This window comes from Arachis ipaensis, chromosome B02 (assembly GCF_000816755.2).
Source record: "Arachis ipaensis cultivar K30076 chromosome B02, Araip1.1, whole genome shotgun sequence".
Classification (NCBI taxonomy): domain Eukaryota; kingdom Viridiplantae; phylum Streptophyta; class Magnoliopsida; order Fabales; family Fabaceae; genus Arachis; species Arachis ipaensis.
In genome coordinates, this window is record NC_029786.2 from 25,643,260 (window position 1) to 25,654,295 (window position 11,036).

General features: G+C 30.9%; 1 long non-coding RNA gene across 3 annotated transcripts in view; it reads right to left on the reverse strand.

Moving 5' to 3' along the window:
- Positions 307 to 11,036, reverse strand: part of LOC110268788 — a 16,690-nt gene continuing 5,960 nt past the window's right edge. The window contains exons 3-4 of one of the 3 annotated variants that reach the window (XR_002357256.1): positions 1,145 to 1,253; positions 307 to 678 (exon numbers count right to left, since the gene is read on the reverse strand). This is a non-coding gene — a long non-coding RNA (uncharacterized LOC110268788). Of the gene's footprint in view, positions 713 to 1,062; positions 1,254 to 11,036 lie in introns of those variants that run through there. The other 2 variants (XR_002357257.1, XR_002357255.1) reach the window with 2 other exon arrangements.

Here is an 11,036-nt window from a genome sequence, read left to right on the forward strand (position 1 = left end):
CTAAGTATCGCTATCTTTATTTTATGTTTATTTATCTTTTAAATTATTAAAACTCTATAACCATTTGAATCTGCCTGACTGAGATTTACAAGGTGACCATAGCTTGCTTCAAGCCGACAATCTCCGTAGGATCGACCCTTACTCACGTAAGGCTTATTACTTGGATGACCCAGTGCACTTGCTAGTTAGTTGTGTGAAGTTGTGAAGAAGAAGTGAGATTATAAACGTGCGTACCAAGCTTTTGGCGCCGTATTAGAGAATGAATAATTACGATTTCATGCACCATTCATTCAGCAATAGAGAGTATGTAAAGGCAGGATTAGGCGAATTAGAGAGATGGTGTATTGAGGCCACTGATGAGGTGAGCACCAATCAACTATTTGAGACCATTCCTTTTATTCCATATTTATATCGTAACCTGAATCTGTCATGCACAGTATGTTGGCTCAGCCTGAAAGGAACTGAAACATATTGAGCAAGCTGTAGGATTCCTAGTAAAAGTCAGTTTTACAGAATCTTGAATTCATATTCAAACAAACAAACGAAAGGAAAGTTAATATTGCTCATCTTCCATTCAATTCTTAATCTCAGGTATTGCATCAGAAACCCAAAAAAACATTTAATGAAGTAACAAAGGAGCTCTGCCCAGTGAGTGTCCTCTTTTCAATTTATAGTTACCTGTAAATTGATATACCTCAATTCCATTCTCTTTCTAATAACAAGAACAATTAATTAAGATCAACATCATGAACAATTTAGCAAATTAAGATCAACAACATGAATAATTTATCAAATCAACATTAATAACAAGAACAATTTATCAAATCAAGAACAACAAACCATAACAAGAACAATTTATAAAATTAACAAATTATCAAAAGGTCAAGAACAACATAACAACTTAACAATCTAAAATTTAAAAGTTAAGAACAGCACTAAAACATTAATTTATTAAATTAACAAGTTAATAAGATCAATTAGAACTGAAAATCAAAATAACAAGAACAACTAAAGCTTTAAAATACAACAAACCAACATGAAAACAACAACTTGAATAACATACTAATCATTAAAAACAACAATTAAATAAAATAATAACTGAATAATTAATACAAGAAAGAACAAGTAAAGGAAAATAAATTACCTTAGGCTGGAGCATGTTCTGAAATTCGAACAGAACAGGGAGAGGGAGCTGGAGCTTTGAAATGCAACAGAGATGGTTGAACAGAAACAGAACGGTGGTTGAACGGCAGCTTTAACACGTGAGGAGAGGTCGGAATAGAGGGCTAAGCAGCTCGAACAGAAAGACAGGGGCTGGAGCGTGGGGGAACAGAGCTTGAAGAGTGGTAGAACCTCGGCGAGACAGCGGTGAAAGCTCGGCCAAAAAGGAGGTAGAACACGCGTTGTGATGACGCTATTGGCCTGTTGCAGTGCGGACGATAGCGGTGGTTGGACGTTGAAGAACGGCAACGAAGAAGAACGGCGGTGGTGGCAAAACTTTCCAGTTTAAAGGTTGAAGAAGAAGAATACGGGAGTAAGGGAGGAGATTGAGATGAGAGGTGCAGGTGAGAGGAAGGAGAAGGAGTGACTGAGTGAGTGAGACTTGAGACTTGGAGAGAGTGCGTAGCTTTGATTAGGGTTTCAACTTTCAATGAATGAAACGACGCCGTTTGGGCGAAAAATAAAAAATCGGTCGGGTCCCGGTTCGGTTCGATTGGACGGTTCCCGGCCGATTCGATGATTCAACTCCGGTTTTTAAATTTAGCGGTTATGCTATCTATCCGAACCGTCTTTCTTGTCAGTTCATGGTTCGATCGGTTCGACCGGCCGATTCGAACCGATTTTCAGAACCTTGATCAAGACCAATAATGGGTCTACACACCATGAAGCTTCTTTTGCAAGCATTCAAGCAGATATAGATCCTCTCAAACCTTGGTCTCATGTCCTTACTAGGGATTGGTGTCTCTAATTGAAACTCAGGAAGTCTCTGAACTTGTATCCAAACAGTGGTACCCAGATTTGACCTTAGTAACTCGGCAACATAGTCATGTATCCTCCTATATTGCTCTCCATAAGTACCATTAATCTCATCCAATGCTAACGGCTTTACTCTGGCAGCTTTGGTCTTTATGAGGTCAACATTCCACTTGCTATGAGCTTTCTTTATTAAGGTTCTCAACTTGACCTTTGGGTTATCACAAATCTTCTTCATAAATGTCTTGCTAAGCCATTGAAAACTCATGATTCTAATTTTGGTTGCCTTGCTACATGTGTGTTTTTTATAACAGCTGGTCAACTGCCATGTATCCTCTCTCTTCATCTTATGGCAGTATGTAAACCACTTGCATCCTTCTTGACAAACCGCCTTACACCTACGGCTATCACACTTTGAGAACCATAATCCTCTATCACTGTGCATAATTTTTTTCACTAATTTCTTACTCTTCAACTCTGATTTTACTAATTTCTTTCTCTCATATTAATTTGTTTATTTGATAATTTATTGGATAAATCTACCTCTCTCATATATAATTTTTTTAAAATTTATATTATGATATTATAAACATTTTTGGCATTTATCTTTATCTGACCTTTTTGCACAGAAAAAATTGAGAGTTAAATTTAGCTTTTTTGCTTTTTTTTTATTTTTGTTCTTCTACTTAAAGTTATGTGTTGTAAGTTACTGTTATTTTAATTGCAATCTGTTAGTATATGGTTACATTTATTTATCAATTGTTTTTTTTTTAGGATTTTTTTGGATATGTATTGAATTACATAAAACTATAATTTTGTTGTTAGGCTGAAATGCTGATTTATCATATGCATAAATAATATATTTCCTTACAGAAAATGTTTATTTAGATGTTTGTATTTAGAAGTTTACTTTCTAGGGTCAGATTGAGCTTATTTGAGTTTGTTTTTTCTTTTGAGCTGAAATAGAAATTTAAATAGAAGATTTTTTATATTTAGAAGAAGCAACCTGAAAGGTAGAAAATCATGTCGAAAGTTCATGATGTTTGTATTTTGTAGAATATTCTGAGTATGATGTTCATGTGGTTTTTTTAAAAACATAGATAGATTTGGATTGAAATTTTGTTCTGTTTGTGTATTTTTTTGTTTAGATTTCTGTTTGTATTATTACTTTTTATTTTATTGATTTTTAGCCATAAATAGCTTTGGCTTGAAATTTTGTTCTACTTGTGAAAAGATTAATTGGAACCTTTTTTTCCATTCTTTTTTGTGTTTTTTGGTTGCTGAAGAATGAACACTGTGTTATGAAAATCAAATACTATGATAATAAGTGAAATTTTTCCTGGTGAGATAATTGTTTTATATAAATTATGTTAAATTTGTTCTTTTTTATGTGGTTTTATAATATTTATTTTTTTATGATAAGTGAAAGTACATATTTACTTCTAATCCTCTCTTATGTGCTACTTAAAAAAGTTTGGTTTCATTGGGACATTTGCTTTGCTGGGTTTTCTTTTTTATTTAATGTTGTTTTATTTTGTTTTTTATCTTCTTTATTTCTTTATTTATTTTTTTCTGATTCTATGAGAATAATTTTTTTTATCTAAAATGTTATCTATGGCAAGAGAGCTTTTCATTTCATTTTCTCCTTATACTATTGATGAGCGGATAATTTATACGCTTTTTGGCATTGTTTTTACATAGTTTTTAGTATGATTTAGTTAATTTTTAGTATATTCTTATTAGTTTTTAATTAAAATTCACATTTCTGGACTTTACTGTGAGTTTGTGTGTTTTTCTGTGATTTCAGGTATTTTCTAGCTGAAATTGAGGGACTTGAGCAAAAATCAGATTCAGAGGTTGAAGAAGGACTGCAGATGCTGTTGGATTCTAACCTCCTTGCACTCAAAGTGGATTTTCTGGAGCTACAGAACTCCAAATGGTACGCTCTCAATTGCGTTGGAAAGTAGACATCCAGGGCTTTCCAGCAATATATAATAGTTTATACTTTGATTAAAAATAGATGACGTAAACTGGCGTTGAACGCCAGTTCCATGCTGCATTCTGGAGTCAAACACCAGAAACAGGTTGCAAAGTGGAGTTAAACGCCAGAAACAGGTTACAAACTGGCGTTCAACTCCAAGAAAGACCTCTACACATGCAAAACTCAATGCTCAGCCCAAGCACACACCAAGTGGGCCCCGGAAGTGGATTTCTGCATCAATTACTCATTTCTGTAAACCCTAGTAACTAGTTTAGTATAAATAGGACTTTTTACTATTGTATTTACATCTGAGGGATCTTTGATTAGTTTTATGCTATCTTAGACTTTTGTGAGGGCTGGCCATTCGGCCATGCCTGAACATTTATCACTTATGTATTTTCAACGGTAGAGTTTCTACACACCATAGCTTAAGGTGTGGAGCTCTGCTGTTCCTCAAAGATTAATGCAAAGTACTACTATTTTTCTATTCAATTCAACTTATTCCGCTTCTAAGATATTCATTCGCACTTCAATATGATGGATGTAATGATCGTGACAATCATCATCATTCTCAACTTATGAACGCGTGCCTGACAACCACTTCCGTTCTACCTTAGATTGAATGGATATCTCTTGGATATCTAATACAGGGGACGAGTCCGAGTTATTAGTGTCTTCGTGGTATAAGTTAGAACCCATGAACGGCCATTCTTGAGAATCCGAAAAGTCTAAACCTTGTCTGTGGTATTCCGAGTAGGATTCAGGGATTGAATGACTGTGACGAGCTTCAAACTCGCGAGTGCTGGGCGTAGTGACAGACGCAAAAGGATAGTAAATCCTATTCCAGTATGATCGAGAATCGACAGATGATTAACCATGCAGTGACAGCGCATTGGACCATTTTCACTGAGAGGACAGGTGGCCATTGACAACGGTGTTGCCTAACATACAACTTGCCATGGAAAGGAGTAGGAAGGACTGGATGAAGACAGCAGGAAAGCAGAGGTTCAGAGGGACGAAAGCATCTCTATACGCATCTGAAATTCTCACCAATGAATTACATAAGTACCACTATCCTATTTTATATTTTATTTATCTTTTACTTATCAATTCATAAAATCAGTTGAATCCGCCTGACTGAGATTTACAAGGTGACCATAGCTTGCTTCAAGCCGACAATCTCCGTAGGATCGACCCTTACTCACGTAAGGTTTATTACTTGGACGACCCAGTGCTCTTGCTGGTTAGTTGTACGAAGTTGTGAAACAGAATTAAGAACATGAACGTGCGTATTGAGTTTTTAGCGCCGTTACCAAGGAAGGAATGATCACGATTTCGCACACTAACTATGCATCTTCACTGTTATTTTTTATTAGTCTACAACTATTGTGTTGTGGATTTATGGTTACTACTTCATCACTTAAAATTGTTTGTTTATATTTTCAGGAGGCAGTCATGATTCGGTTAGACATGAGTGAATAAATGGAGCAACATACAGTGAACAAGTTGATAGGAACGTCAGCTTATTGATTCTCAGGTTTGTGAATGTTACTGTGAACCTTAATTTACTAAACATTTTTACATGAATCTCCCATTTCTTCCTTTCCTGCATCTTCTCCAAGTAAACACGCTACTATTGTCCTCATTTTTATATTTATTGTTTGTGAAACTGGATCTGACAGGATCGACGAGTTTTATTTAAAAATGCATTAATGTTGATGACTTCAAATACAGGGTGTAGTGCCATTTCTAAAGAATGGCACAACTCCATAAATTTCTTGATTCAAGATGACAAGAAAGCATCATAAAGTGGCTTAAAATCGATGATAATGGAAGAATTGAGAAATTATTTTCTTCTAAAATTGCTCAACAGAATAAATGAAGTGGTAGTGTTTCGATCCCTTGAAAAGGCACAGGTTGGTTTAGTTTTGGCTGTAGTTCAATTATTTCCGGTTTTCACTTATAAGTACCCTAAAAATTTTAACTAAAACTAATATCTCTCTATTTTAAAAATTTTGTGATGAAAAAATCTAAAGTTGTTAATAACTACAGGCCTTCTTTTAATTAAAAAATTACTAAAGTTTAAAAACTAAAAAAGAATAAACTATCTTTCAGTACTTTAAAATCATAAATTAGTCATTTTGTACAAAATTTATGCATATAAAAAAGAGGATTAATATGTTGACTTTTATTTGATATCTTTTGTATTTTTAGGGTTATTTCTTTGTTATTTTTTATGGGCCTTACTCTTTTGATTATTTCTTTATTTTTTTATTGAATGATTTATTTCTTTTTTTTTTTGTGGGAGTAAATATTGGAAATTGTTATTAATATATGAGGTCTATGTTGATTTTAGGGTTAAGTATGATTTTGGTCCCTAACGTAGGGGCTGAAAATTTTTTTCGTCCCTCACCTTTTTTTTGCTCCAAAATGGTCCCCAAAGTTTCAGTTTGTTTGAAAACCATCCTTCGGACCAAAATGCCCCTATCCCTTCTTCCCCAAAATTCTCCCTTCTTCCCCAAAATTATGCAAACCACCAGCACCACCACAACCACCACCACCCACCACCACCACCACCACCACCACCACCATTATCAAAACTCAGAATCAGAACAATCATCATCATCATCATCATCATCATAACTCAAAATCAGAACAACCACCACCACCCCCCCAATCCACTGCCACTCCATCACCAGCATCCATCACACCAAAACATCAGAAAATCCAGAAAAATCAACATAAAAAAATCAGAAAAACCAAAACATCAGAAAATCAACATCATCATCGTCATCCTCATCAAAACCCAGAATTCAGAAAATCCAGAAAAATCAAACAACAATATTACTCAGAATCAGAAAATCATCATCATCATCAAGAACCCAGAATCAGTAAGAAGAAGAAGAAGAAGAAGAAGAAGAAGAAGAAGAAGAAGAAGAAGAAGAAGAAGAAGAAGAAGAAGAAGAAGAAGAAGCGAATATAATTGGTAAAAAGGACGATTTTAAAACAAACTGAAACTTTGGGGACCATTTTGGAGCGAAAAAAAGGCGAGGGACGAAATAAATTTTCAGCCCCTACGTTGGGGACCAAATTCATACTTAACCCTTGATTTTATAAGTATCATGAACATTTTTTTTCTGATTTTTTTCACTGAAAAAAATTCAGTCAGATTTAGATTTTTGCCTATTTTTTTTCTTTTTAATTAAAATTATGTTTTTTAACTTACTAACTGAATTTCATTTGTATAATAAGCACTATTATTGTGAATTATATATATAAATATATATGTACACCACTTGAGTTTTACTTGGATGCTATTTAAAAAAAAAATCTTTTTTACTCACTCCTGCTTCCATGTGGAGCAGCTTATGGCTTGAAAAAGCTTTTTGAAAATATGAAGATAAATAATACTACTATTTGCTTATTTTTACATAAATTATGTTTTTGTTTTCTTTTATGTGGTTTAATAATATTTATTTTTTTATGACATGTGAAAGTTTATAAGTGTATAAAAAATAAGTAGAATGTTGTTTAAAGAAAAATTTTTGGAAAACTTTGAAATTTTTTTACAAGTGATATATTTTTATGCATTTAATTTCAAAAATATTTTGTGGTAAAAAATAAAATATTCTAGATCTATAAGAATCAATGCAGTGCATTTTCTCTCTGTAAGTTTATTTAATTTCTATAAGAAATATTCTCTCAAATATCCTATAACAAACAAGTTAATGCATTGATAGGGTTCAATTTTAGCTGTTGGTTTCTTCAATTTTTATTTTTAGAAATTCGTTATGTGTTTTGTTACTCTTTTATTTTGTTCTTTTTTCGTTTCTCTGATTTTTTAATTTTTATATTTTTTATTATTTATTTTATAAATACATATTTTATTTTTCTCTTTTTTGAAATAAAATAGTTTACATTTAGTTATTTATTTTTTATAATGTGAGGTGCAATTAATTGAGCTATTTCTCTAAGTTTTGGTAATATATTTAGATAGTAGTGGTTTTTTTTTGTAGTCGTGATATTTGTTAAAAAAAGGTTTTTATCTCCTGCATCATTTTTTAACTTTATTAGATTTTCAAGGAACTTATATTTAGAAGTAGTGAAATACAATGGGTAATGGCATTTTTAATTTCAGATAACCTTTTGTCTTTTTTTTTTTCTGTTTCTTATTGTTACTATTGAAAGTTGTTCATCTTTTTTAATTGTGATATGTTAGTATATGAAATTTATATATCATCGTTATTATGTATTCTATGGTTTCTTTGTTTTTTTTTTTTTTAATCAGTGTGGATTTTTCCTTTTTTTTATGATTCTATTCTGTTAATCAATTTTTGTTTTTTTTTTTCTTTGTATGTTTACTGAGTGTTTGGAAAATTAAGGAGTTTAGTTAATTGGTTTTGTGCTTTGGAAAAAAGCAGATTGTTTGTTTGTCAGAAAGTGCCAAAAATTTTGTTCTAACAACTAAGCAATTGAGATTGAAGTTTTATATCCTTTTCTTTGACTATTGTTTTTGCTTGCTGAAAATATAGCTCAAGTTTATAGGTTTAATATGCATTCGATTTTTTTTTTAACGAACATGAAATTTAAAATCTTTTAGTTGTGAAAAGATTAATTCAAACATTTTTTTCATTCTTCTTTGTGGTCTTTGGTTGTTGAGAAATAAACGCTCTATTATAAGAATCAAATACTACAATTTCTAGGACAAGTACGACGATTTCTTTAAAGTTTCTGAACTTGAGATTAAAAGATTGATCATTAAACATTACAGATCAACTAGATGTCTTAGAATTAAACATTATATCATTTCAAAATAAAAGAAAATCAATCATGTGTTTCAATACTTGCTTATTTTTTGTATTTGGCATGCATGATCATAATGGCAAGTTGACAACTATAATTCAACAACTTGATAGATGAAAATGAATTTCTTTACAATTAATTATTTATGTCTTTTTGTCAAATAATTTGTCTTGCATTCTTATTTTGCAGAGCTATAGTTATATGTTTGGTTTGGATTATTCTTAGTATTGATTAGTCTATTAATTTTGGAGTGATAATCTAGTCTAATCTAATAAATTTAAAATTACGATTAATTATTATTTGATATATTTTTCTACATCTTTTAGGAAATTTTATTAGTTATCACTCATTAAATCTGTGACAAATACCAAGAATAAAACTCTAGCTAAGAGAGCTTATGAGGGATTATTGTTGATTTAGAATAAGATTTTGACCCTCCAATTTATAATCAACTTTCCACAACTAAGAGTCTAGGAATATTAAAAGGGTAACGATAAATAAATTTATGTGTAGAGAACTTCCATGAGCTCACTGAATCTTAGTGACTTTACTTTTGAATTGTAATTTCTGTTATCTTAAGCATGCCAATTGATACTTGATATTTTTTTATGCTGCAAAACAAGAGTTGGAATATAATTGGTTGCTTGGTGAAAATGCTTGAAAGATGACGGTTCAAATGAAAAATATAATGGTGTTGGAAGTTCTATATTATTTAAGGGTAAATTAAAATTTTATTGTATCAAATTCTCCATACTTTTAAGGCATCTTAAATGCCATACTTTTTTTTTGACACATGCCATAATTGACCCCACAGTTTGTTGCATTAAGTTATGATAAGATTGTCATATACAAGGCTTAAGATAATAGACGAATATATAAATTAATGTGGTTGGGCAATAATTTTTGTGTGTGGTAAGTTTGTTGTTGCTGAGATTTATATTTGTTTTATTAAATTTCGTTTAGCGTTGACCTTATGATTCTCACACTTCAAATGTTGTTGTTAGTGATCTTGATTCTTTTGTGTATACCATGACTCTTCACAAAAGAATTGGAGGAGGTTGTAGAACTAAGAAATTAGTCACCGGTTGTCGATCCTGATTTTGGTGCCACTGATGAAAACTTTTAGGAGGAAGGTTTATGCTAAAGATTTCAATTATTTATTGTCTATTAATTATTATATTTAACATATGGGTTGAATTTATTGTGCTTCAAAATTTTAAAAGTATTCTTTAATTGCATTCTTACGCTTGCACTTCAAATATTAAATGATTTAGAACATCAGTTGATTTATTCAAAAAAATTGTAAAGATCAGATTCGTTATTCATGTATTTTGTCTGAAAAGATTGAATTCCTAATCTAAATATATACAGCATCATATCTCATTTTTTGTGATAGTGTGCTATTATTGTTATTTTAATTTTCTGTACTATATTAATAAAATTAAAATTTATCTTTTAAGATATTCTTATGGAGACAATAAATTTACATTTCATGTTTATTTTATATTTGTTTAATTATTCTATTTCAATTTACACTAAACTAATGATCATAAATCTGTAAATCAGTTGTTGATCACAACGATTATATTTTTCACTTTTGACGTTTATTTAAGATTTTGTGATTTTTTAAATTGAAGTAATTAGTTTTTGAAATACATGATTCAGTATATATTAAATATTAGGTTGGCATAATTATACAAATAAAAAAAGATAATTCAAATTTTGAATTGATATGATTATAAAGAGAAACAATTTTAATAGTTAATTAGTACCAAAAATCTTAATAATTAATTTTATTTTTATATTACAATAAATTTATCTAATTTTTTAAAGACATAGATATTCCTGTCATGTTTCTTTTAGTAGCTCACTTTAGTATGTTGTTCTTTTATTTTTCAAAAAAAAAATAAAGAAAATGACATATGAAAACAATCTAAATGTGTGACTAATATTTTATTCTATTTTTTATACCAAGAGTTTGCGTCAAGCCAACCACCGTTAGCTTCAAGTCATCCTTTTTTGTAAGAAAATTATTCAAACCATAATATTTTGGAATTTTATAGTAAATAATATAATTAAAGTATTATTTAGTTTTTATCAGCCAAAAATCAGCCAAAATGTGTTTGAGTTTCATGAGTTTCATAGTTTTAGTTTGTGCTCCGTGATCTCAGGAGCGGTTTTCAATATATTATTCAAAAAGTGATTTTAATTAAACGGTTTTGTTTACTTTTTGCTGGTCACATTTTGGTTCCATATACTTTTTTTTTTATTAAATTAC